We start from the raw sequence: 25,073 nt of genomic DNA, 5'->3' as shown, positions 1-25,073 counted from the left end.
TCACTTTGTAGACCAGGCTGGCCTCGAACTCAGAAATCCGCCTGCCTCTGCCTCCCGAGTGCTGGGATTAAAGGTGTGCGCCACTACACCCGGCGGTGGTACAAGACCAGCACTCAGGAGGCAGAGACAGGAGTTCTAGGCCAGCCAGGGCTATAGAGTGAGACTCTGTTGAAGAAACAAACTAATAAACTATGATTAGGGACTTTTGGCTCTCTAGTCAATTCTCCCTTGATATGCCACATCAGAGGGGACATCCTGAAGGGGCTAACCCTATAGGAGAAGCCACTGTGAAGTATAGGGGAGAATTCTGCCACACTGAATATGGCCCACATCTTAGGGTGGAGGGCTTGGGCTCCAGGGCAATTGGCTTTGTCGTTGGGTAGGACCAGGAGCTAAGGTCTGCCTATAATCAGGCCTGACACAGCCATGAGGTACTTGTTATGCAGCTTCTCCATCCATCTCCCTGTCATTCATTCAGCCATCCAGTCATCCATCTTTCCCCATTCACCTACCTGTCCATTCATTCACCCATCTGTCTGCGCACACACTCATTAGTCATCCATTGAAAACATTTTTTTCAGTGCCTGTTGTGTGCCCCGGTATTCTCCCAGGCATACCCTGGGACACAGCAGTGGATACAACCACCCTAGTAGTCTCCATCTAGCACTTGGGAGGCAGAGACAGGCGGATTTCTGAGTTCGAGGCCAGCCTGGTCTACAAAGTGAGTTCCAGGACAGGGACAGCCAGGGTTATACAGAGAAACCCTATCTTGGAAAACCCCAAAACAAAACAAAACAAAACAACAAAAAAAGAAGTCTCCATCTAGTACGTGCGATAGACAGGTTTTTTTTTTTTTTTTTTGTGGCTTTGGTTTTAGAGACAGGGTTTCTCTGTGTGGGCCTGCCTGTCCTGGAACTCACTCTGTAGACCAGGCTGGCCTCAAAGTCATAGAGATTCACCTACTAGATTAATTCCCAAGTACTGAAAACAAAGGCATGTGCTGCCCTGCCCAGCATGACAGGCAGTTTTACAGAGGAATATGCTACGGCACAGATGAACTGCTAAGTGAAAGAAGCCAAGCATAGCGGGACCATGGTGTGATTCCGTGTGCTGTAATGACGCCATAAAGTGGTCACTGGAGTCAGAGCCATAGAGACAGAAGTAAAATGGAGGGTACCAGGGGTGGGGTGCGGTGGGGAATTGGTGTTTAATGAGTGCAGTTCTGGTTTGGGAAATGAAAAGGTTGTAGAGATAGTTGGGAGGACTGCATAGCCACCTTTTAAGGCCACTGAACCAAGCACTTAACAAGTTATCAGGGTAGCAAATGTTAACATTTACCACCATTTGGAAAACAAACGCATCAAAGAACAATAGAACATAAGGTTGATGCCATGGAAGCAATGAGGGGGTCAAGGGAAAGCCCGGGCAGGACTCAGAGTTAGCTAAGTGGTCAAGAAGGTCTGAGTAGCAGGGTGGCGCTCGCCTATAATCCCAGCACTTGGGAGGCAGAGGCAGGCAGATTTCTGAGTTTGAGGCCAGCCTGGTCTACAGAGTGAGTTCCAGGACAGCCAGGACTACACAGAGAAACCCTGTCTCAAAAAAACAAAAAACAAAAACAAACAAACAAAGAAGGCCTGAGTAATATGTGCTCACGCAGAGGCTAGCAGGAGCAGGTTGTGCAGGCGCAAACGCCCTGCGGGAAGAGTTGGGCCCCAGTCTGGACAGCATGAGTAAGAGACAAGGATGCCACTGGGGATTTGAGCTGTGGGAGGCAAGATGTCCCTACAGGTTTGTGGTGGGTCCCCTGGGCCTTCTGCTGCAGGAACATGAGAAGCTGGGAGGCAAGGAAAGGCTTTGCAGGAAGAGAACAGGCCTGTCCCCAGCGGCACCTGCCAGCCCAGGACAGAGCGACGGGGGCTATGTTCACAACCGCCCCTCGGGTCTGAGGCATAGTTTCTACCAGAGTGTTCCATCCCCTCCTGTGGAAGGCAGAGTGCTGCATATGCCCAGCGAATGTCCTTCTGGGCACCTCAGCTCTCTAGACTGTTTGTGGCGCTGAACACTCTGGAGCCGTGCGAGGATCATTCACACTGCGCCATTCCCACAAAGAAGTGTCCCACTGTACCACTCAGGGAATTAACAGCTAGAAAAGGGGTCTGTACATGCTTAGTACAGATGCGATTCTTTTTCCCTCAGTATTTTCCATTTCAGTCTGTGGTTAGTTGACTCTCTGGATGTGGAAACCACAGAGATTGAGGCCAACTGTGCCTTGTGGCTGTGTTTAAATTTGCCCTATTTGTGGGAGTCTTCATGGCCACCTTACTGTTATCACACACATGTTAAACAGGTTCATGTGACTGGGGACAGGAGAGCAATGGTGTATTCTGTCTCTCATCTCTGCTGTCGTAGCTTTGAGACAGATAGCTCTTTGCCTAGCCAGCACTGGAGGTCCCAGGAGAATGAGTTTGTACAACCAACCCTCCATCCCAGGACAGCCATGGGCCTGGGACCAGCCTTGCTGGATGAACCCGGGAAAAGCACTTCACCCTCTGAGTGTGTCCTTCCGCATCTCCTGAGGGAGAGGGTGGTTTCAGAGTGTGGTCTGGGTTACTGTGAAGCCATCAATGCATTGGAAGTCTGGAGAGCAGCTGGAGGGCAGGGGTAGTCTCCCCGAGCACCTGACGCTCAACCTAGCCTGGAACCAAGGTTGCATAACCACACAGGGTTCTGCTGACTCGTGGAGATGGTAGGGAAGTTCCAGTCCCACAGCCCCTGCCCAGGCATTCTGGGATGACATCAGGAGTTGCTGGGGGAGACAGGGGAAGGGAGTGGTTCTAGAACAGGGCAGAGAGGAGGCTCCAGGCCTGAGGTTCAGAGACTCTTGTCATTATGGAGTCTAAGGAGCCTACTCCCCCGCTGTTATCTGTTTGGTTCCCTGAGAGCCCCACCACATACCCTCTGTTCTTCTAGATAGGCCTTGGCCCAGGCTGCCGTTGGAAGCCTCCCCACACCCCAGACAGCTCAGGTACGTTGAGAGAGGAAAGGGAAAGACAGAGGTTGGGGAGCCAGGCGGTTCGTTTTCTCTACCTTTAGAGCCATCCTGTCCCTGGCGATCCCCACAGCTCCATGTAAGTCTTCCATTGTCAATAAAAGCAAAGCAACATTTTGCTGTCAGCACTAGCCACAGTTTGAGTGTCAGTGGCCACCTAGGCCCGCGGGGTCACAACAGCCGCGCCTGGCTGGCAGAGCGTACAGGGTGGCCATCCTCATGGACCGTTCACTTGGGCAGCGTTGGCCTTGCCTCTGAAGCAACCCCACGAGACAGGGACCTGACAGCTTGTGGCTAAAGGGGAATACTCAGCAGCCGTACAGCCAGGAACGCCAGCGGCCCTGGGACTCAGCTTCATCTGTCAAAGAAGGTATGGAGGAGGGGTACCTGTAAATCCTCCTGTCCAGCTGGCAGCTTCCCTGGGACAGAGGTCAAAATACCTCACGTGTCCATCTTGCGGTGAGTAGATATGTGCATTGAGTCTATCTAATCAATAGGGTGTTACTCTGCCACGAAGGAAGGAAGCAACCTACATAGGGTACAACCTTGTATGAGCTTAGAGAAAGAACATGATGATAAGTGAAAGACGCCAGTGCCAAAAGGTTACGTGCACTCCGAAATTCCTTTTATATGAAACACCCAAAGCAAGCATGTCTTCTGTGGGCAGTAGACTAGTGGTCATCAAGGGCTAGAGAGAAGCAGTAACGAAATGGCTCTCCCGTGCATCTCCTTCCGGGGTAATGCAGATGTTTGCTACTGGATACAGGCGGTAGTTGTGCCACACTAGGGATAGACCTCACGCTGCCAAACTGTATGCTTTCGCTTGATGAAAGCCGTATATTCTTTGTTCTTTTTTTTTTAACAATAGAAACATGAGAGGAAAAAGAAATCTGGGTAGTAAATCTATATGTTCCTTATAACATTTTTCTGATTTATTCATATACTGGGATATTTTCATAACAAATTGTTGGGATGGGGCAGGAAGAGGAAATGTTTTCTTGCCTGCAGGCTTCAGAGGCAAGGTGGGGCACGGTACACTCAGATGTTCCCTCAAGAGCAACAGGCCTGGGGGCACTGCTGTGGGCTCTAGCTTTGCCAGCCAAGTGCACAAGGGGAGGCCGGGCATTGGATGCTGCCCCAGTGCTTCCAACTGGATCTGGAAGGACACAGCGTCCACAGCCTCAGCTTTCCTTACATCTGCCAGCATCACCATGTCCCAGAGCGCAGCTCGGTAGAGAAAATGGTCCTGTCTCAGTTTGTACCAAGGAAATGAAAGCACAGAGATGTGACCAGACTGGCAATGGCCCTGTGATCTCCGGAGGGAGAAAAGAGACTCCGGCCAGGCTCCTGTCCTTCCCCCAGCCTCTGAAACCAGAGGCTGTGAGGCTGGGGGCAGAGCAGAGCCAGCCCCGTAGGGAGGTTTGCACAGCAGTCGCAGCAAGAGGTTGGTAGTGTGCAGGTGGGAGATCCAGCCCAATGTGGGTCTGGTCCAGGATGCCCATGAGCTGGTCTCTTCTTTAACCAGCAGGTGCCCAGCTGCCTCCCATCTTGGCTTCCTGCCTGGGTGGCTCTGGGCCACTGAAGCCTTCCTGTGGGTGGGCATCCCCTCCTTCCTGAGGGTGGGAAAGTATGACTCAGGGTTTGGTGGCTGAGTTTTAGAAACAGGAGGTAAGGACCGAAGGGCGATGCTTCTAAAATGCCCAGGGAGGGGACCGCCTGCCTGTTCCTGGGACTCTGACCTTGGGCTGTGTGTGAGCAGTGTGAGGTTAGAGGCAGCAAGAGGAGGCAGATCCAGGGTCCCAGCTGTAGGGCGGATGAGCAGCCTGAGGCAGGAAAGCTTCCCGGGCTTTGATTTGCCTCGGAGTGGCTGTAGTGGAGGGCTGTTTTCGCCCACCCACCGTCCAGCCATGCCCCACCCTGCCTCGGTGCGCAGGCCGAGGCCTGTTTGGGGAGGTTGCCACAGCAGAACTGTGGGATTGGCTCTGCTGACGCCTTCCCCTGGCATATGGCTCCTCCGCCCGCCTCGAGCTCTGCCAGCGGCTCCCCTTTCTCCATGGCAACTTAGCTCAGTGGTCCCAGTGGAGGAGAGAGAATCAATTCTCCCTCCTTCCCGCCCTCCCGCGCCTCTCCCCACCCCTTCCTCTCCCGCTTGCCTTCTTCCTTGCCTCTGTTGTCCCTGCGTGGTGGCTCCTTACACAGCCAGGGGACCAACCTGTGCTGGCACTTCCAGGCATGAGCCTCCTGTAGCGCGCCGCCGCCGCCGCCGCCGCCGCCGCCGCCGCCGCCGCCACGGGGCTGGGGGCGGCTCTCTGAGACCTGCACGTGGGAAGCCAGCAGAGTCTGCAGGATGGGGCTGCTGAGCAGGGCTCCCGCCAGCACCTGCTGCGTGAGGCTCCAGCTCTGGGACTTTGGTGCCCCGTCCCCTTACCTCATGTTGGCTTCCTAAAAGGTAATTTTCTGCTTCTTCTTGAACATGTCTCAGCCTTAGGCTAGGTTTATTAGCGAGGAAGGCTCCATCTGGTCAAGGGTCTGTTTGCATTCTCTCCAAAAAACTGGGATGGAGGGAGAGCTGGAAGGAGAGGCCTGGCCTGGCCTGGCCTGCTCGGGCACCTGTGTGGGCAGAATTGGAGTGCACAGTTTCTCTCCTGAGTAGCTCCCAGGGCAGAGGACATTGCGCCTCTGTACTTCCAGTCTTGCCTGTGATTGCTAGAGCACACACAGTCTGCTTTCCTAGAGCGTGGTGGCCCCAAGGAAAGAAGGGAATTTAGAGAAGCTCACGTGCCCCCCAGCGGGCAGAGCTCTGGCTACAGGCTGCCTGGCTTTTTGGCTGACTAGTCTTCAATCCTCTGGAAATGGGCACTCCGTGTGGGAATGTTTTGTCCCTCCACCAAGATTTCAAGAGGGTGCTATCAGGAGACCCGTCCCCCAGCTTATTTCAGGTGGATGGCCCCGCTGGCGTATCCTGTGTCCATCTTCAGACACTCCTATTGGCATGAGATCCTGGGTCTGGTGGGTGAGCACTCTCCATCTCTCTCCACCCTGGCAATGGCTTTTGGAGGGGGAGTTGGTGATATTGACCCCTCCACAGCCCAGCCCAGGACAGGAGGCAGGCAGCACACCCCTCCCATCACCCCTCCTTCCTGTGCAGCTGGCAGTGGAAAAAAAAAAAAGAATCCTCGGTTGTCAACAAGAACATCTCCTGTGTTGATGGAAAGGGAGGTCCAAAGCTGCCGAGTTTAGCACCCATTTCTTAGAAGCTACGGCCTGGGTGGTGTCGGTGTGTAAGCCCTGTCTGATCTTTAAATAGAAAAACGCACACCAAGTAGCCCTGCCTGACTCACGGGAGCAGCAAAGTTTGGTGTGGTCTCAGGGAATCCATATCCAACTCTGAAAACAGCTCAGGGGGCTGCCCGCAGCGGTGTGGACCCGAGGCCGAGGCTGAGTAACTCTCCCAAGTACCTAGCCTAGAATACAGCAGGACTCGGGGTCTTGTTGCCGCGTCAGGTCATGGCCACCTGATTGTGCTCTATTTTCGTGTCTGCATTCTCCTTGACAGATTGCTCTAATAATGGCATCAGAACCTCGACAGCAGCTCAAGGCCCGTGTGTGTAGCTCTGTTTGGCTGTGCCTCCTTTGTGACCCCTTTCTTTGAAAATGCATGAGAGCCACCACAGACGCTGCGTCTCAAGTGCTTCCCTCCTGGTCGGCACTGAGCCCCAGTGAGCAGGGCAAGGAGGCTGTGTCCCCAGCAGCAGAGCTTCCGGGCTCTGTACTTACTAAGACCCTCCTGGCATCTGGTGCTGTGCAGGCTTCTCGGTGGCATTCATTACCCACGTCTGGGTTTGTTGGCTGGCTGTGAATTCTGATGATGCTGGGGAAGCAGTGCACTGGTTTGGTTTGGTTTGCCTGAGAATGGAAAATATGATGTGACACGTAAAGGCAGGCCCTCAAGTACAGCTCTGTTCTCATTTCTGCTCTCAGCTTGGGTGGGGGGCTGGTCTAGTGCCACCACTGCTGCCACCAACTCTGACTGCTGTCACAGCAAGTGTCCCTTTGTCCTGGAGTCTTTCACACTCCCCCCAGGACCAGCCAAGCCCCCATGCTGATTATTCAGTTGGCAAACCCAGAAAGGACAGCCAGAGCTGAGCCCAAGAAGAGATAGGCTCCTCCTCCCACTGCTTGCATCCCAGGTAGACCCCAGTGCAGCCCTCCAGCCCTGCCTCCTCCTACCCAAGTCCTTGCTTAGTGGATGCTCCCGAGCATAATTGTGACTGCAAGATCGCACATGGTGCTGCTGACTTACTTGAAAGCATCTTGGGGAGCTGCAGAGGGTGTGAGAGCAGCTTGGAGAGGTGGGAACCCTGGCTGCCGATGGCTTCAGCCAGCGAAAGTGTAGAAGGCTCGTTCCAGGAAAAGTGGAATAATCACTGTATTGGCTGGCTTTCAGGCGGTGAGTGCTTCTTTCTTCTTTAATTTGACAGGAGCTCCGGGATTCAGGGAAGGGATGGCGGGAAGCAGGGGAGGCTGTGGTTCACACAGACTTCATGAGGCCCTGGTGCTGTAAGGGAAAAATTCGATGCTTTTCTCTCATGCTGGGTTGAGTGTGGACAGGCAGGACAGGCAGCTCTACCCCTATTCAGGGATTCTGGGGCTCAGGATAGCATCTATCTGGGGGGTTGGACCTTTGTCCCCACCTCGGGCATCAGTGCAGAGCTCTTAAGTCTCTTGGTGTATTAACTGAATGACCTTAACTGTACAGAAAGAAGGCAGCTCATGAGTTAAAACCCCCACGCTCTTGTTATTTTCTTGTTAAAACCCCCATGCTCTTGTTATTTTCTTGGACACATCCATGCATATGCATGCACCCTTGTTCATCTTCTTCCTGTGTGTGCACACACATACCCATGCATGTGCACATCCACATGTAAATAAGCTTGAACCAGATGCAAACACATGTGCCCCTTCTGCTAGCAGGCCCATATATCTGTTGACATTCTGCTCATGCGTGCGTGATCTTAATAACTGTTGCCAGCACTGGCAGCATCACACAGTTGTGCCTGTCCTTATTTCTTTTCAGCTCATGGTCTAAGCTGAGGAAGGCAGACTGCCCTTGTCTACTCTTAGAAAGAGAATCCGCTCTCTCCCTTCCCCTCTCTCTCCTTATCCTGTCCGGCAGTGTCTGGGGCATCACAGAAATTGGCATGCTCTTCTGTCAGAGAGGCATGCAGACGCTCATTCATTGAAGGTTTCCAGCCCTAAGGGAAGGGATTGTCAGCGAGACACTGATGAGCTTAAGATGTAGTGAGATGCAAACCTCTGTGTGTGCTGTGTAGGTCCAATTGTCCAGTATGTGTGCATATGTAATGTGTGTGCATCTGAGATTGCATTGTATATGTGGTTTATGATATGTGTATATGAGAGTGTGTACATAAATGTGGGGCATATGCTCAAATATGTGCATTTTGTGTATTGCATTGTGTATGTGTGGCCTGTGAATTGTTTACATTGTGTGTATATGTAAATGTATGAGTATATGAGTTTATTTCTTTTCATATGTGTGTGTGTATGTATGCATTACCTATGGTATGTATGACTGTGGCTGTGTGCACGTGTATATTTGGTATTTGTATAATCGTAGTTTAGTAGGTGGAGATATGTGCATATGTATGGTATGTACCTGTATAGTTGTGGCAATGTGTAGTGTGTTGTGTGTTTGCATGTAGGCTGTGTTCAGGGTGCATATGTATGGTATGTACCTGTATAGTTGTGACATGTGTAGTGTGTTGTGTGTTTGCATGTAGGCTGTGTTCAGGGTGTAAGTATTTTTGTAGTATGTTCATTGTACTTGTAGTATCTATGAGTGTTATATATATCTTCAGGGCTCTGTGAAAGTGTGTTGTGTTTGTGGTGTTATGTGTATGAATGTGAGGGTACAAATGTACATGTGTGTGGTATGTATGTATAGGTGATATATTGGTGTTATGTGTACATATGTGTTATTTGTTGTATATGAGGGTGCAAATAAATATTGTATGTGATATGTGTATGTCTATGTGTGGTATGCTATGTATGCAGGGTGTTGGTGTTATGTACATGTGGGTGGTATACTGATATATATGTGTGTGATATGCTGTGGTTGTGTGTGCTGGGGTATGTGTAAACATGTGTGTGTGTGCTCATACATGTGTAGTGTTCTGTGAACATGTAGGTATTTGTGTGATAATTCATATATGTGTACTTGTGAGTTGTTTGTGTGTTGTGTAATATGCAGTATGTATGTGATGTGTGTCTGTGTGTGCACGTATGTCTGTGTGACTCCTACATTGCCCACTTTTGGATGTGTGGGCATCCTGACTTCCCATTCCTTTGCCATCTACCAGCTCAGTTTCCGGAGCAGCCCCGGGCAGATGTTTCTGAGTGGCTGTCCCGCAGTCTTACTGACATTTGCCTGGGCACCTTCATCCTTCCATCTCACTGAATGTTACACAAACACCCCGTTTCACAAGCTCACATGCCATCTCAGGGTTTGATCAGCCAGAATCCAGTTCTCCTGACGAACGCAAGCATCATTGACACATGCAGCTTTTCTGTGTGGCAGGCAGGCCCTTGGCGAGAGATGGAAACTAGACCTGGCTCTTGCCTTGGGAGGAAGCCTGCATGGAAGCAGGCTAAGCAAGCAGGACAGCAGCCCAAGAAGGAGGTGCTCACTCTGCTGGCCTCCCCTCCCTTCATCCCAGCTAGCTGGGGGAGGGGGAGTGCGCGGGTAACAGTGGAGGGGACAGCTCCTGCTCAGGGTACAGTTTAAGACTCAACTATGGGGGCTGGTGAGATGGCTCAGTGGGTAAGAGCACCCGACTGCTCTTCCGAAGGTCCGGAGTTCAAATCCCAGCAACCACATGGTGGCTCACAACCATCCGTAACAAAATCTGACTCCCTCTTCTGGAGTGTCTGAAGACAGCTACAGTGTACTTACATATAATAAATAAATAAATAAATCTTTTAAAAAAAAAAAAAGACTCAACTATGAAGTAGAGAATACGGAACACCCAGACACAGCTCCCCCCACCCCACCACTTTGATTCTTCTGTAGACTCAGAACGATCCTCATTTAAAAGCTATCCCACAGTCGGGAAGATGATGCCTTACAAAGTCTGTTGATCTTATACTAGGGTCTTAATTATCAGTGGCTTATGTGGGGGAGGGGGCTATGGACATCGTGGGACCTGTGCCTCAGTTTCCTGTCTGTGACATAAAGATAACATTGTCTGCTTCGCACATGTAACAGTCATAACAGATGTGAAGGAACCGGACAGTGTGTATCAGCGGTGGTGGAGGTGGTAGGGTTGTTGTGGACAAATCATTGCAGAGCGTCTTTATGGGCCAGGATAGATAACACACCCCTTTAGACACATGCACAGGCATGAAGCAGTATGGACGGTGAGGAATAGGCAGTTCTTGGTGGATAGCTGGGAGTTCTTGCTTTCATTTTATAATTTTTTTGAAAAATGGAAATTATGAAGAAAGGGGTTTTTTTGTTTTGTTTTGTTTGTTTTGTCTTAGACACTTGAGGGTTCTTCCTAAAAGGTAGATAGAATGTGGTGTATCACAGGCATGTTGTTATCTTGAGGAACCCACTAGAAGCCCAATGCATAAAAGCTATAAGTGGCTGTGCAGCCCCGAGATGAGCCGAGGGAGCCGAGGAGCAGAGGGGTTGACTGTAGCTTCTAGCTTACCAGCCTGAAGCAGGAAACTTCCCCTAAACAGGAGAGGTTCTGGGTCCGGCTCAAGAGTCAAGCCCAGAGTGGCCCTAACTGCATCCTTTCACGTGCCCGTGCCGGGTGAGAGGAAACTGGATCTTACACTGGTGTCAGGACTGGGTGCTGCTGCTGCTGGTGGTAGTGTTCATTTGCTTATTTTGGTTTTCTCCATCTAACATGCAGTGGTGGGTTTCCCTGTAAGGCGAGTGTTGTGGTCCCCCATTGCTGTGAGCTCCCTCCCCATAAACGTTCAACTCAGAACCTTGACAGCTGTTACAAGGGAGTCAGGACCACAGACCAAGAGTCTGGAGTCCCCCCTGCTCTGTTCCATGAGCCCTTCTCTGAGCTGCCATGGTCCCCTGACAAAACCAGGTGGATGGAAATGAATGAATAATAATGCCCTGACCCCGGGGGAGCGGGAGGGGTGGGGGGAACTGGAGAGGGACGAGGATACCCGTTTTCTTTTTTGCCTCAGTTTTCCTGCTTTGTTGAGACAAGACCCCCTCACTAGTTTCAAATGCAGGGCCGAGGGAAGAAAGCCAGCCCAGAGACCCTGTCCTTGTCCCTGTTCTGCCATCAGCCCGCTCATGAGCCTGTTTGCTGGTTTGCATAATAGGGTTAGTGACTGACAAGGCTAGTGACTGACTGCACCCTCCCAAGCTGTAGTGGACAGAAGGCAGAGCATCTCTGCAGCGTGGGTGGGCGCTTTCTTCCATGTCAGTGCCCTAGGAAAGTGCTTCACAGCTTCCTAGGGTGAGCACACCACCCATGGCTGTGAGCGGGTGTCCTCATGACTGCTCAGGCGGGAGGAGGGATTAGTTAATTTTAAAGCCTTCTTGCTAACTTGTTTCATTTGCTTAGAGTGTGGGATGCTGCTGCTGGTCTCTGAAGTCCCATCTACTGTTGGGGCTGGGCTGCCTGGGGACAGGAACTTCTTCAGACAGTAGGAAGTGCAAAGTGTGTCAGCTACCTAGACCCAGGTTTGAGTCCTAGCTGTGTGATTCCTGTGCGATGCCTTTGTACCGGTGCTTCCTGGTGTGCAGAACAGGGCAGCAGTTCCCATCCATTGCCTCTTTCTCCGTCATGAGAGGGGCATAGGCACAGGTTGATGGCAGGGTCTACCTTCAAATCTCCACTCTGCATCAAAGTTTGTCCTGGTATTGAGGCCAAGACAGTCCCTCTAAACTGTACCTCACCAGTACGGACTCCAGTGTGTTCCCTGGACCAGGCTAGACCCTTGGGGTGAGGGGCAGCATTGGCACTCACCAACCCTCAGGCCTTTCTGACTGTCCCTTATAGAAATATCTTTTATTCTTCTGAGACTGACTGCTGAGTCAGCTCGCCCCTTCTCGCTCTCGGAGCTCTGGTGGCTGGTTCACCTCATCTGTCCCGACTCAAATCTCCTTTCCAAGCTGACTGATTCAATCTGGTTTCCAGCATCCCAGATTGCTGTCTTCAGATTCTCATTCAGTTCTGCTGCTTGGCCTCAAACTAACTCTAGCAATCTGTTCTAATCTTCTGTCTCCTTCTCCTTCTCTGGCTCGTTCTGTCCTCACCTGTATCTAGCTTGTTCTCCCTCTCTCTGCAACCTCTCTCTACAGCTGTCCAGATAAAACTCCGCCTTCTCTCTCCTGCGCTGCCCCCAAGCAGCATCCCTAGACCTCTCTTCTCCTGAGAGCTGGGCGTATCCTATGCTGCCAAATCATTCTCTGATTTGTCGGTTTGTCTGCCACTCAACTAGACATACCTTTTAAACGTGGGTGTTCCCTTCTTCAAACTAACTTTACCTTTATTGTTTGAGATTAAAAGTGTACTGTGTGTCTGTATTCTAGCCAGAAGTGTTAACAGTATGTGCTGAAGGCTGAGCCATACCAGGACTAGAAAATTGTTTGTTTGTGTGTTTCAGTAATCTCAGGGTTCACAGTGTGGTCAGATATCTTGCAACAGTCCCTCCATTCCAGGATCCAGGGTGTCTCACTGTTGGAGCTCAGCCCCAGTGCCAAGGAGGACCCCTCCCAGGCCCAGAGAAGGGGCACAGGCCAGTGTCATGTGTGAGACCCTGGCTAGTCCCTGGGCTTAAACAGAAGTGGCTTTTCTGTCCCCACCCTGCTATTTACAGTTTTTACCCTGCAGAGTTCAGTATGTTCCTGCTTGTCACTCTATGGCGCCCAGGTCAGGCCCGCTAGAGGGAGAAACCAACACAGAAACCCAGGGAGCTTTCTCAAGTCACATGAGACCGCAGCAGGAGTTACTTGTAATCTGTGAGCTGGGCAGATCCAGAAAGGGCATATTGCTGCTCATCCCTCAGAGATGGCCCCAGCCTGGGATGAAAGCCAGTTGGTCCCCTTGAGAGGATATAGATGGGCTCAGGCCAAGACAACTCCAGGGGATCTCTGACCTCAGCATCAAAGTAGATTCCCTTAGTTGCCGCACCTAGGACTCCAAAAGACCTCTCTGCAGGGACAGGCCTTTCTTGTCACCCATACCCACACAGTTGCCCCTAGAATACTAACAGCTGGAAGTGATGGCAGGGCTGCTGCCTGTCCAACCCAGGAGCTTTGGGTATGGCCCTGCACAACCTGCAGACCACGGTTTGATGTAACCTCCCGTTTGCAGCCTGGTAGCATTCAGGAGCTCTCCAGTAGACCTCTCTAGAGCAAGACGGAGACATGGCTGTCTCTCCTCTACCCCCATCTCTGTGGGGAGGAAGCAAGCAGAGGTTCTGGGATCCACCTGTCTACCTCATCTTGGAGTCTCTGCCTTCTAGGCTCCCTCCCAGTGACCTGTCCCTCTGCAGTCCCCTGGCTGGGTCTTACACGTTGGGCTTTTTGAGCCCAGTGTCATCTATCTGTCCATGGTGTGGCTGCTGTCCGGTATGCAGGTTGAGGCTTTCCAGCCACCTTGCAGTTGTGTCTGACCTGTCAGTTTACTCTTACTGTGATATGGTTAGGGCAGATGGGTAGAATGTGTCCCATAAAGGGTAAGTGACCTTCCCAAGGTCAGGGAACTATTCAAGAATAAGGTTTGGAATTAATATCACTTTCCTAACCAATAGTTACTGGGCACCTTCATTGAGTACCACTGCTGACGGGCCCTGGGGAACCGCTTTGAACAAGGCCCAGGACCTGAGCTCAAAAGCAAACACATGGCCAAAGAATGGGCTAATAGTAATAGCCAAGAGCACGGTTGGCACATGGTGCCCAGGGGCCAGGAAAGGATAGAGACATGCTCCCTGGACAGATGGGTCTGCATGGGGGACTCCAGGCCCATGGGGACAGCAGCTAAGTTTGAGGACACCAGGGCTTGGCGCCTGTGTACAACCTGACCAAACCTGTTCTGTCCCGCTCTCTCCCTCTGTACATGGACGAGGTCAATCCAGACTCTTGTCATCATTTTCCAGCGGTTTCTCCATCCCCCTGGGAGATGTGTTAAAGTCGCTAACCGTCCCTTGGGGGTGTGAGTCAGGGAGCTTGGAAGGGGAAAGCAAGAGTCTGACATTTATTTGGTTGTTTGTGGGTGGGTGGGTGGAGGGCATGAGTGTACTACTGTATGCTTGGGAGTCCGTCCTTTCTTCTCTTTCACCTTGCGAGTTCTAGGCTTGGCTAGGACTGCCTTGCTTCAGCATCCTGCCACGCCCACTTTGCCAGCTGTAAGAGAAACCCTTGCTAGTAGTCCTAAAGCTTCCAAAAGCCCTGACTGTCACCTTCCCCGATTCTGAGATGGTCCCCATTTTAAGTGGAGGAAGGTTGAGAAATAATGTGTAGAGTGTGAAGTCTGTGTCCCGGGTGCCCGTGAACCTTGCCTTTCTCCTTAAGCTAGGTCTGAAAGCTATGTGCGTAGGGCTGGCGCGCTTCAGGATTTTTGGCAATGTCGAGCCTGGCCTACCCTACACAGGGGCCTACAATAGCCCAGGATTGGGGGTCAGGCAGAGTGGCTGAACAGCAATCAGCCCAAGATGGGCTGAATGGCCAATTCCCCTCAAGTGTCTTAACAGCCCTACGGCACACAGACTTCTCATTAGCAAGAGAAGGCTCCTTAAGTGCCCCAAGGTAATTGGAGCCCAGCCCTGGTAACAGCCCAGCAACAGGCTGCCTAAGAGCAGAGGCTGCTCTCACAGCAAGAGTGGCAACAGTCCTTTCCCACAGTGCACTCCGAGCAGAGAAGACTGGCTGGTAGACACGGGGAAGCCCACGGTGAATGCTGGGACTGAGTGCCCGGACGCAGGCAGTGCTGAGGCTGGTGACAAAACTGCAGAACTGTGCTTCACCACTGCTCAGGCTGAAGTCTGGGGCTGGGGATCTGAGCCACCACACGACCCACCGCTGCCGGCTCTGATGCACAGCCTCCCAGCTTCGGCCCACTTCTGGTGGCTCTAGGACTTCCTCAGCTTGTGGCTGCATCACTCTCCTCTGGTCCCATCATCACGTGGCCTCCACTGCTGTGACTCTCTGTCTTCTCTCCCTTCCTCCAAAGATACCAGTTGCTAGTTACGTCTTGAGCCCACTCTAAATCTAGTGCGATCTTATCACAAATTGGTCTTGATTCGTTATTTGCCAAGACCCTGGTTAGATCCCATTCTGATATCCCATGTAGGTTTGAGCTTGGAGCGCTAGGGAAACCTTACTCCTATTATACCCAGCAGGTGATGTCCCCAAAGGATGAGCCTCCCACTACACTGACTGAGAAACAAAGGCCTGGTAGCAGCTGGTCCTAGGAAACAGACCTGGGTACTTTTAGCAGCTTCCTGTCCCATCACCAGCTAAGTTAATTTGCCTCTATAAACACAATCAGAGACACCAGGAGAGGGTGTGCCATTCAAAACCTCCATCAAGTTGTCTCCCAAAGAAAGATCCAAGGTGCTGACAAGAGAGGCGAACTGCTGAGCGTAAGGGCTTCCTTGTACTATCTTGTGGTGGTGAGCAGCCCACCCCAGAGCAGGCTGAGCCCCTCTTACAGAGTAGGCTTTGGAAAGAGGATTCCCATCCGCCCGCCAGGCTTCGTGCTCCTCCCAGAGATTCAGGCCCCACCTGACAACTGCTGAATGAGGCCAGGGACTCCCAAGCCCATCATTTGGTGGCAGTCGGCCTTGGATCCTGAGCTCTTTCCTGCAAGCCTGGCTCATCTGTGGGCTTTAGGGAAGTATGACCACAATTGTGCAGTACCCAGAGCATTAACAACCACAGGCCCTGGATACCAGGCCACGCCTACGCAGCGGAGCTTGGACTGTTGAGAGACAGCTGGGACGCTCTTGTTCTATTCTCCTTACCCTGTTTTGAAGCGCTGCCTACTGCCCAGCCCCGACAGAAGCTACTCCTCCTTGGGCTGGCTGATGCCAGCCTCAGATGTAGCGCTGATATTCTGAGCTGCCGGCCTTGGCACCTGCAACCGGTGCATTTGTCATGTGCAAGAGCCCAGGCCGGTTACAGATGAGGTACACCATACATCTCTTCGCACCGAGGGCTGACAGTGCCCTCCATATATCTTCCCATGTGCTGGGCTGGGTTGGGGAGGAACCAGAGACAGTTCAGGGTTCGTCTGTGTCAGAATGTCTCCCTATTTAAGGCCGAGTGATATTTCCTTGCATGGAGTTTCTAGAGAGCTTGGTTTAAAAAAAAAAAAAAAAAGTAGAGGGCTGGGTGTCTGGCAGGGCTAGTTAGACCTGGAAGCCCCACATAGCACCAGTTAAAGACTTCATTCTAAAGAGTTCTATCTGTCCTGTCCTCACTAGCCGTGTCTTTGCTGCCTGGGGACCTGTTTCCCATCCAGGGTATAGTCACAGCATGATGAGAACCTTAGTCTTGCTGGAGCCAGTTACCTGCCACCAAGCCTCACACCCACTTGCTCAGCGACCTCAAGGACGTCCCTTCCTTTCCATCATCCCCAAGCCCTTTCCTCTCATCTGTCAAAAGGACATAATCATGTGACAGTTTGTATCAGCTCCTCACATACATGCGAAGCCCAGACCTCAGTTCTCTCTCCTCTGCTGCCAGACACTCCCATTCTGTCATCAGAGGTGTTGCTAAACCTCTGTTCTGGTGGGGTACTGCCCTTCACCCTGAAACCTAAGACCAGCCGCTTTTGCTCAACTGGGGTGCTGCCATGTCCCCTGTTACAATGATGCTGGGGCGAGGGATCTCTGTTCTCTCTCTTCTGATTCCTTGGGTGGAGGACAGTTCTCATAGACTGGCGGGCAGATGCTAGAGCCTCAGCACCGTGGTCACAGAAGAATAGACAGGTGCTCTCAACTCTTCAGGAACTTCAGCTGTCCTGGGCAGCCAGCACCTGTACGGCAAGAGCTGTAGATAGACTGCCCACAGAGGTGGCCCTGATCTAAGAGGCTCTTGAAAGGTGAGCAGGACACTTGACAGAGGTGGACAGCAGGTATGAGTTAACCTTCAGACGCATGTCCAGTCTCTACTCCAACATCCTAACAGTGTCTCCACTTCTCTGAGACCGATGGGGTCCCTACATGCAGAACAATTAAGCAACTTTCTCAAAGACAGAGCTTGAGGCTGGGCGTGAGGCTCAGTGGTAGAGTGTTAGTATATACCAAAGTCCTGGTTCCATTGCCAGGAAAACACACACACACACACACACACACACACACCCCAAAGCTTGCATTTGAACTAGTTCCAGTCTTTCCCACAATGCTTTGCATTATGACCTTCAACTCAGTTTCTGTTGCTTTTTTTTTTTTTTTTTACCCCCACCGCGCTATCCTCTTTTCAGGGTGGGAGTGGCTGTGTTCCCCCAGCTCCGCCAACTTTCCCCCGATCCTGCTGTTCTCTTCAGGGCTGCTCAGCGCCTCTTCACCTCCCACCCTGTTGACGTAGAGCTGTTGCTGGGCTGGTTTTGTTTTTTGACCCAGTCAGCCTGGCAGGGAAGTGGCAGGTTGTGTGCAGACTTCCCAGAATAGCCCCCGGCTCCCCGCCAGAGATAGAGGAGCCAGACTGTGTGTGATGGGCTTGGACCGGTTGGAAGACAACTCAGTTCCCTGTACCCCCAACCACCCCCTCTCCTTCTTGTCCTCCCCCTCTCTCCTCCCCTGCCTTGATACACCCACCAGGCTGGCCCACTGCATGCCTCTCAACACCCGGGACGTGGAGTGTGCAAGAGCTCTGCAGCCATCGGTTGCTGGGTGTCAGTTGGGATGGCTCTGGTGGTCTTTGTGTCCTCAGTGAAGAGTCCTCACTCTCCTTGTTTCTGACCTGCGTGATGACCTTAGCCCAGTCCCTGTCATTTCCATGGCTTCTGTTGCAGTGGGAAAGGGCACCTTCCCAGCTGTTGAGTGTGCTGCTGGGAGTGCGAGCGAGGTAGCAGGGCAGCTAGCTACCTGCTGCAGAGTGACTGAGGGCTGAGAGACTTCTGGCCATGACTGCTGAAAGAGTGGTGTGAGGGTGAGAGCAAGGGACACTCCACTAGCACCGTTACCTATCATCATCACCATGGTGGCCACCTTGTTGAGCGTTGCATGCTGGGTATTCAACACTGTCTTTGTTTATTTCTCCCATCCGTCCTTTATGAAACATCCAGTTTTATAAATATAGCAACTAAGGCTCAAGCTGTAAGATCTAGATGAGTGAGAGGTGGCGTTACAACTGGAACCTCCATCCTAACTTTCCAGCCTGTGTCTGTCATTGATGCCATGCTGCCTCATCGAATAGAAGCCTTTATGGCATTTTCTGGACTCTTCCCGCCAAACGCAGAGTTGCTCTTGAAAGAGCACTTAAAAGGTCACACCTACATAAGGGTGGACCCACAAAGAGATTCCTCTAGGATGTAGAGGCATCTCTGGGGTGAAGGTGCCCACCATGTCAACTCCTCTATTGTACTGAACACGTAGACAGCTTCACAGACAGTGATTAGACATGTAAGGGACACTACCATGAAGCCCCGAAAGCCTCGTGTTTCTCTCCCAGACCCCAGCTCCCCACCAAAGATTTGTGTAGCCTGAGGTGATTGCTGACAGTAGAGCTACAGCTCACCCAGGTCAACCCAGCTCAGAAGTTGCAGTGCTAGCCGGGCGGTGTGGTGGCGCACACCTTTAATCCCACCCAGTACTCGGGAGGCAGAGGCAGGCAGATTTCTGAGTTCGAGGCCAGCCTGGTCTACAAAGTGAGTTCTAGGACAGCTCCATGCCCCCCCCCGCCCCCGCTCTGTATTCAGAGACCAGAAAGCTGTGCTCCACTGGATCCCAGCCCCATTCCTTGCGCTGGCGCTTGCGCCCAGGCTTTATCCCAGAACTGGGCTCTGCTTTCCTATCTGTTCCTCTGCATCCAGCCTTCATGCTTGCTTTTACAGGTATTGAGCTTGCTCTCGGTCTCTGTCTCTCTCTGTCTCTGTCTCTGTCTCTGTCTCTGTCTGTCTCTCCCTTCCTCCCTCCAGCCTGTCCTCCCTCCTTCCCTCTTTCCCTCTTTCCCTCCCTCTCTCCTCTGTTCCCCCCATCCTCTCTCCTTCTGTCCCTCCTTTCCTCCCTCCCTCCTCACCGTGTGTGTGTGTGTGTGTGTGTGTGTGTGTGTGTGTGTGTGTGTAGAAGCATGCACATGCATTTGTCTTTATTTGTGACTAATGTCCTTGGACTGTCTCCCAGCGTCCAAGGGCCTGGTGAATTTCAAGGGTAAGACACACATAACCTTGCTTAGAACCCTGTGGGTTGCAGGATGAGTCGGCCTGATGTACAGTTGGTTCACGACCCGGAGAAAGAACGTTGACACGAACACCCACAATGCTTTACTCTCTATCCCCAAATGCAGCAAGCTCTGGAATTCAAGTGCTTCGTCATAGCTCACTTGGCAGCAGAGTCCCGCGTGAACTGGGGTGAGGCTATTTATAGTCCACGTGAAGCTATTTATAGCCGTTATATATCCTATACTCAAGAATTCAGTGCGGAGATGTCAATGTATTTGATTATTGAACGGTGTGGAAGTGTGCTACCTGTCTGATGTTCAAGAAGCTTAAATCCCACATGCATCTGCCCCAGGAGCAAGCGTTGTGTGACTTCTTTCCTGGTTGTAAAAGCCCTCACAGTACCAGCCACAGTGAGCCCTGTGATTTTGGAGATAAGGAGGCAATGTCAGCCACGGAGCCCTTGCCCTGACCCCCATTCATCCATCAGAGCGCCCAGCAATTAGGCGCTTTTACTGTCCCTTGGCAGTGGCTGCATCCTTTCTTTTGGCTAGATCTGGTATACGAAGCTCTCCACACTCTCACTGGACACACACACACACACACACACACACACACACACACACACACAGAGGCTATATTATCTCTCCTTCCTCTCCAGAAGATTCTGAGTCTTCGGTATCCTGTCTCAGTATAGGAAGATGAAAGGGGTGGCTAGGCCTTAAGCTCTCTTTCCCTATGATGCTTCTGGGAAATCTTAGGCACAGGGCACCCCTGGATTTACATTCAAAGTACATTGAAATCGGGGTACAAATGCTTAGGGGCCCAGGTACCTGGAAGAAGGGGGTTACAGACCCGGCTCCTTCCCTTGGACAGGGGAGCCAGCCTTGGCTGTTACAGGACCTCTGTGTGGACCACCACCTCCCCGCTCACGCCCGTAGTTCCTCCATGGGCCGTGCAACTGCCTGAATTGTATGATTCTGCCTGGCCACGGCTCACCTGAGGGAGGGACTGTGGAACGCTGACACTGACATGTAGGAAAAGGTCTGAGCATGTCCACCTCGAATGAGCAGCTCTGAGAGGAGGGGCACCAACCTGTTGGTGCCCAGGAGTGATCCTGGGGCATGTGGAAGGCCACCTGCCAGCCTCTGTGCTCTTTGGGCCTGTGCAGCCACCTTCCCTTCTCTACTGCAGCCCCCTGGATTATTCTCCAGCTAGGATGGCTGGCTGTGATCACATCAGTGCCTGGGCCTCAGTAAGGCCTAGGGTGATGAGTAACCAGTAACCAGCAGGAGAAGCCATTCTGAGACGACTCTCAGAAGCCTTGGGTCCCACTGACCCAGCTGTCGTCACGTGGTCTCTGCAGGACACTGGTCTCAGGCACGGCTCCCTATACTCTGCCTGTGGTACCCAGCTTAGCTGCTAGCATCATTTTGGTGGTGGTGATGGTGGTGGTGGTGGTTTTGTTTGCTTGTTTGTTCTTCAAGACACAGTTTTGCTGTGTAGCCCTGGCCATTCCTGGAGCAAGCTCTGTAGACCAGGCTAGCCTCAAACATAGAACTCTGCCTGCCTCTGCCTCAGGAGTGCTGAAAGTAATGGTGTGCCGCCCGCCCCCCCCCCCCACTGTGCGGCTGCTGCAGAAATCATTAGCCTCCAGCTCTGAGATACCCCAGGTCCAGCAGTAAGTGGGGCACCCCTGCTCCCAGTCTTCACTGCCTGCTTTCTATGCCAGGCTGGTGCTGCGTCTCAGTGAACATTAGGTGTGGGGCCCACAGAGTCCTGTGGGGAAAACCTGATTCTCTTTCCCATCCTGTCAGAACACCCTCCCAGGGAAATACAGAAACCCAGGGGTGTCTAGTATCCCTCAGGGTAGGAAGCCTGTCAGAAGAGGGGGCCTCACAGCTCAGCCATTTCCCATCTTACTATGGAAGGAGCAGTGCCAGGTCCCCAGCCTCCTAGAGTTGGCAGATCTGACCCCGACTCTGAAGGAGGCCTCCAGGCTGAGCTGACATTGACCTCACGTCTGTCTTCTTGGATGAGACCCTTGTGGTCAGTCCAGCACAGAGCACTCTGAAGTCATTCTGCATAAACGTGTCTGTCTGCCGGGCGCTAGGAAAGCGATACCTGGGCCTGCGCTCTGCCAGCACTGCTAGAAAGCCTGACTTGATGCAGGCGTTAGCTTTTCTCCTAGTAAACTCAGGCTAAGAGTGTGCCACGCCTTGAGTGGCCAGCTCAACCTCATACTCTTTCCTTGCCCCACAACCAAGAGTCCCCACTGCCACGGTGACTTGAAGACAAAGCCCTCAGAGCTCAGTCACGGCAGATTGGGATACGTGGTATTCTGGGGCCACAGGGAGGTCAGCATCAGAGGAGACTAGCAGAGATGAGGACCTGAGATGGCCAGCGTGGTTCTGTTCATCTTAGTCTCATGTCTTACAAACACAGGTGTTTCTCCTCTACATTAGTATACTGGGGACACTTGTTGACAGGACTCATAGTGAACCCCTGTCCCCTGCCCTGTGTGCCTTTCCTTGTAGGAGGATAAAAAAAGAGGGTACCTAGAGAGAGCCTGACAGGAAGGAGACCCGACCCACGGGATCTGTTGATCTGGATGGAACAGAGGCTCCTATAGCTTTATTCCAGCCTCAAAGTGGTCCAGGAACATGGGCATCTGAGCCAAGTCTACTGATGTGAGATTAATTTACAAATAGACACGCAGAGTGGAACGATGTGTACATAGGAGCCTGCTGTTCCCACAAAGCTGCATCAAGATGTCATCAAGCCGGGTGTTATTTTAGTTCCAAGTATTGTATCTGTTTAGCACCCAGTCTGCAAAGTGCCATGCACAGTGGGGGGTGGGGGAACAAAGCTGGCAGTGTTTGAGGACCCCTGGACCAGTGACTGCTTTGAGGAAGTTCCAGGTCCTAGGGCAGTGGTTTTCAACCTTCAAATCCTGCAACCCTTTGATACAGTTCCTCAGCTTGTAGTGATCTCTGACCAGAAAATCATTTTTGTTGCTACTCCCTAACTGTAATTTTGCTACTGTTATGAATCATAATGTAAGAATCTGTTTTCTGGTGTTCTTAGACAATCCCTACGAAAAGGTGATTCAATCCCCCCAGGGGTCTTGACCCCACAGATTGAGAAACACTGCCCCTAGGGCAATTCCCTAGACTTGTAGAAGATGACCACATTTCACAGATGGTAGCATATGGCCAACACATGCTACATCAGGTTGCCCTACACATACAACACCCATAGACAGGTGTGGTGTCTTTCCCAGAACCAGATTCACAACACATCTTATAGGAGGGCAGTGTAGAGGTTTTTGGAATGACACAGGCAAAAACCATGTAACCAATTGTGAATTTGTAAGCTTTGCTTTTTTTTTTTTTTTTTTTTTTAAAGGCGTGTGCCACCATGCCTGGCTGCGCCTGAGTATATATAGCCTCTTTCTTTCTTTCTTTCTTTTCTTTTTATTTTTTTTTTTTTTTTTTTTTTTTTTTTTTTTTTTTTTTTGGCCTTGGGGTAGAATGAATTGTGTCTTTCTGCGTCTTTCTGCCCATTAAGAGGAACAGGTTTGCTTAGCAATCAGATAACGTGAAGAGGCTCCACAGATGTTTCACCCTGGATTAGTCAGCCATTTGTCATCGTGAGTAACAGAAATCCCATCTGAGCTGGCTAAGGTGAGAAAGGAACCGAATCAGGAGGTTCATGTTGCTGTGAGTGTATCCAGCTTCCCCCACAGCAGGAGCCTGGTGGCCTCCTGGACCACAGAACACTTGGCTACCTATAGCTTTGTGAACTTGGCTACCATTGAAGGAGTGGCTCATATTCTTTTTGACCCTTTCAAAACAGAAAAGTCGGCCAGACAGTGGTGGCACACACCTTTAATCTTAGCACACGGGAGGAAGAGGCAGGCAGATCTGGCATGAGCATGCTTCCAGAGCCTACAGAAACCAAGAGGCACACTGAAGGAAGACCTGCCACCCCAGTGTCAGAAGTGGATGGCAGCAGGTCAGGGATCAAAAGCATAAGAAGTGATAGGCAGTCACTACTCGTGAATAGCCATTTATCCAGAGACAAGTAAGAAAATCACAGAACTCAATTTTCAAATGCAAAAAAAGAAAAAAAATCCGTTCAAAGAATAAGACTTAAAAAATGAGGTAAGACATTGGAAGTTTGATTTAAAACAAAACAACATACACAAGACAGAAGACTAACGTCGGGTGTGGTAGTGCACACCTTTAATCCCAGCACTCGAGAGGCAGAGGCAGGCGGATTTCTGAGTTCGAGGCCAGCCTGGTCTACAAAGTGAGTTCCAGGACAGCCAGGGCTACACAGAGAAACCCTGTCTCGACAAAAAAAAAGACAGAAGACAAACAAGAAACCAGGTAAAACTAAAGAAGGGGAAAGAATAGGCTAAGCGACCTTCCCCAGAAGTTGAAAAACCCACCTGACACATATGATTTAATTCTTTTATAGAGTCTACAGAGTCCAGACTGTCTGCAAAATCCCAAGCACTTGCAGCCGTGCCCAGCCATGAAATATTTGACTTTCTAAGTATATTTAAGTGACCCAAATTGGCCCAGAAGAAAGAAAATTATGACCCAAGAAAGAGTAAATGTTTTTAACAATCAAGAAATAAATTCTTGTGGGCTGGTGAGATGGCTCAGTGGGTAAGAGCACCCGACTGCTCTTCCGAAGGTCCGGAGTTCAAATCCCAGCAACCATATGGTGGCTCATAACCATTCGTAACAAGATCTTCTGGAGTGTCTGAAGACAGCTACAGTGTACTTACATATAATAAATAAATAAATACATCTTTAAAAAAAAAGAAGTAAATTCTTGAATAAAGTCAGTTATGTCCAAGTGTGCAAAAAGATATTACAGCTTATCTTATAGGAACCATGGAACAACAACCAAAACAAAAACAAAAAAAAAAAAAACACAGAACAATAACTCAGTAACTCAACAAAAGTACAAAACTAAGTAAGATAGTAGCAAGTGTAATTCAGCCAACTATTATAAGAGTAATTATTTATGTGAGTACACTCTCTTTGGACACACTAGGAGAAGGCATCAGATCCCATTACAGATGGTTGTGATCCACCCTGTGGTTACTGGGAATTGAACTCAGGACCTCTGGAAGAACAGTCAGTGCTCTTAGTCGCTGAGCCATCTCTTCAGTCCCTAAAATAACTTTTTTTAAAGAAAATATTTTTCCTCTATGGCTGGAGAGATGGTTCATTGGGAAAACCACACACACTTGTACACAACGAAGTTTAAAAAAAAAAATAAGAAACATGGCTGTCTTAGTCAGGGTTTCTATTCCTGCACAAACATCATGACCAAGAAGCAAGTTGGGGAGGAAAGGGTTTATTCAGCTTACATTTCCACATTGCTGTTCATCACCAAGGAAGTCAGGACTGGAACTCAAGCAGGGCAGAAAGCAGGAGCTGATACAGGGGCCATGGAGGGTTCTTTACTGACTTGCTTCCTCTGGCTTGCTCAGCCTGCTCTCTTATAGAACCCAAGACTACCAGCCCAGAGATGGCACCACCCACAAGGGGACCTACCCCCCTTGATCACTAATTGAGAAAATGCCTTACAACTGGATCTCTTAGAGGCATTTCCCCAAT

The 25,073-nt window shown here is 51.0% G+C and overlaps 1 protein-coding gene across 13 annotated transcripts in view; it reads left to right on the top strand.

The window, feature by feature from the left end:
- Nucleotides 1-25,073, top strand: part of Pitpnm2 (phosphatidylinositol transfer protein membrane associated 2) — a 131,826-nt gene that overhangs the window by 56,465 nt on the left and 50,288 nt on the right. Inside the window, exon 1 of one of the 13 annotated variants that reach the window (XM_029533685.1) lies at nucleotides 5,386-5,498. The exons of 11 other annotated variants lie outside the window; for them this stretch is intronic. The gene's annotated coding sequence lies outside the window, so the exon portion shown is untranslated. Of the gene's footprint in view, nucleotides 1-5,385; nucleotides 5,499-5,541; nucleotides 7,500-25,073 lie in introns of those variants that run through there. One more of the 13 variants, XM_029533688.1, reaches the window with a different exon arrangement.

The sequence above is a fragment of the Mus pahari genome, chromosome 23 (genome assembly GCF_900095145.1).
Source record: "Mus pahari chromosome 23, PAHARI_EIJ_v1.1, whole genome shotgun sequence".
NCBI classification, from domain to species: Eukaryota; Metazoa; Chordata; class Mammalia; order Rodentia; family Muridae; genus Mus; species Mus pahari.
The sequence above is the reverse complement of the archived record's forward strand: the minus strand, read 5'-3'. Positions and strand labels throughout refer to the sequence as shown.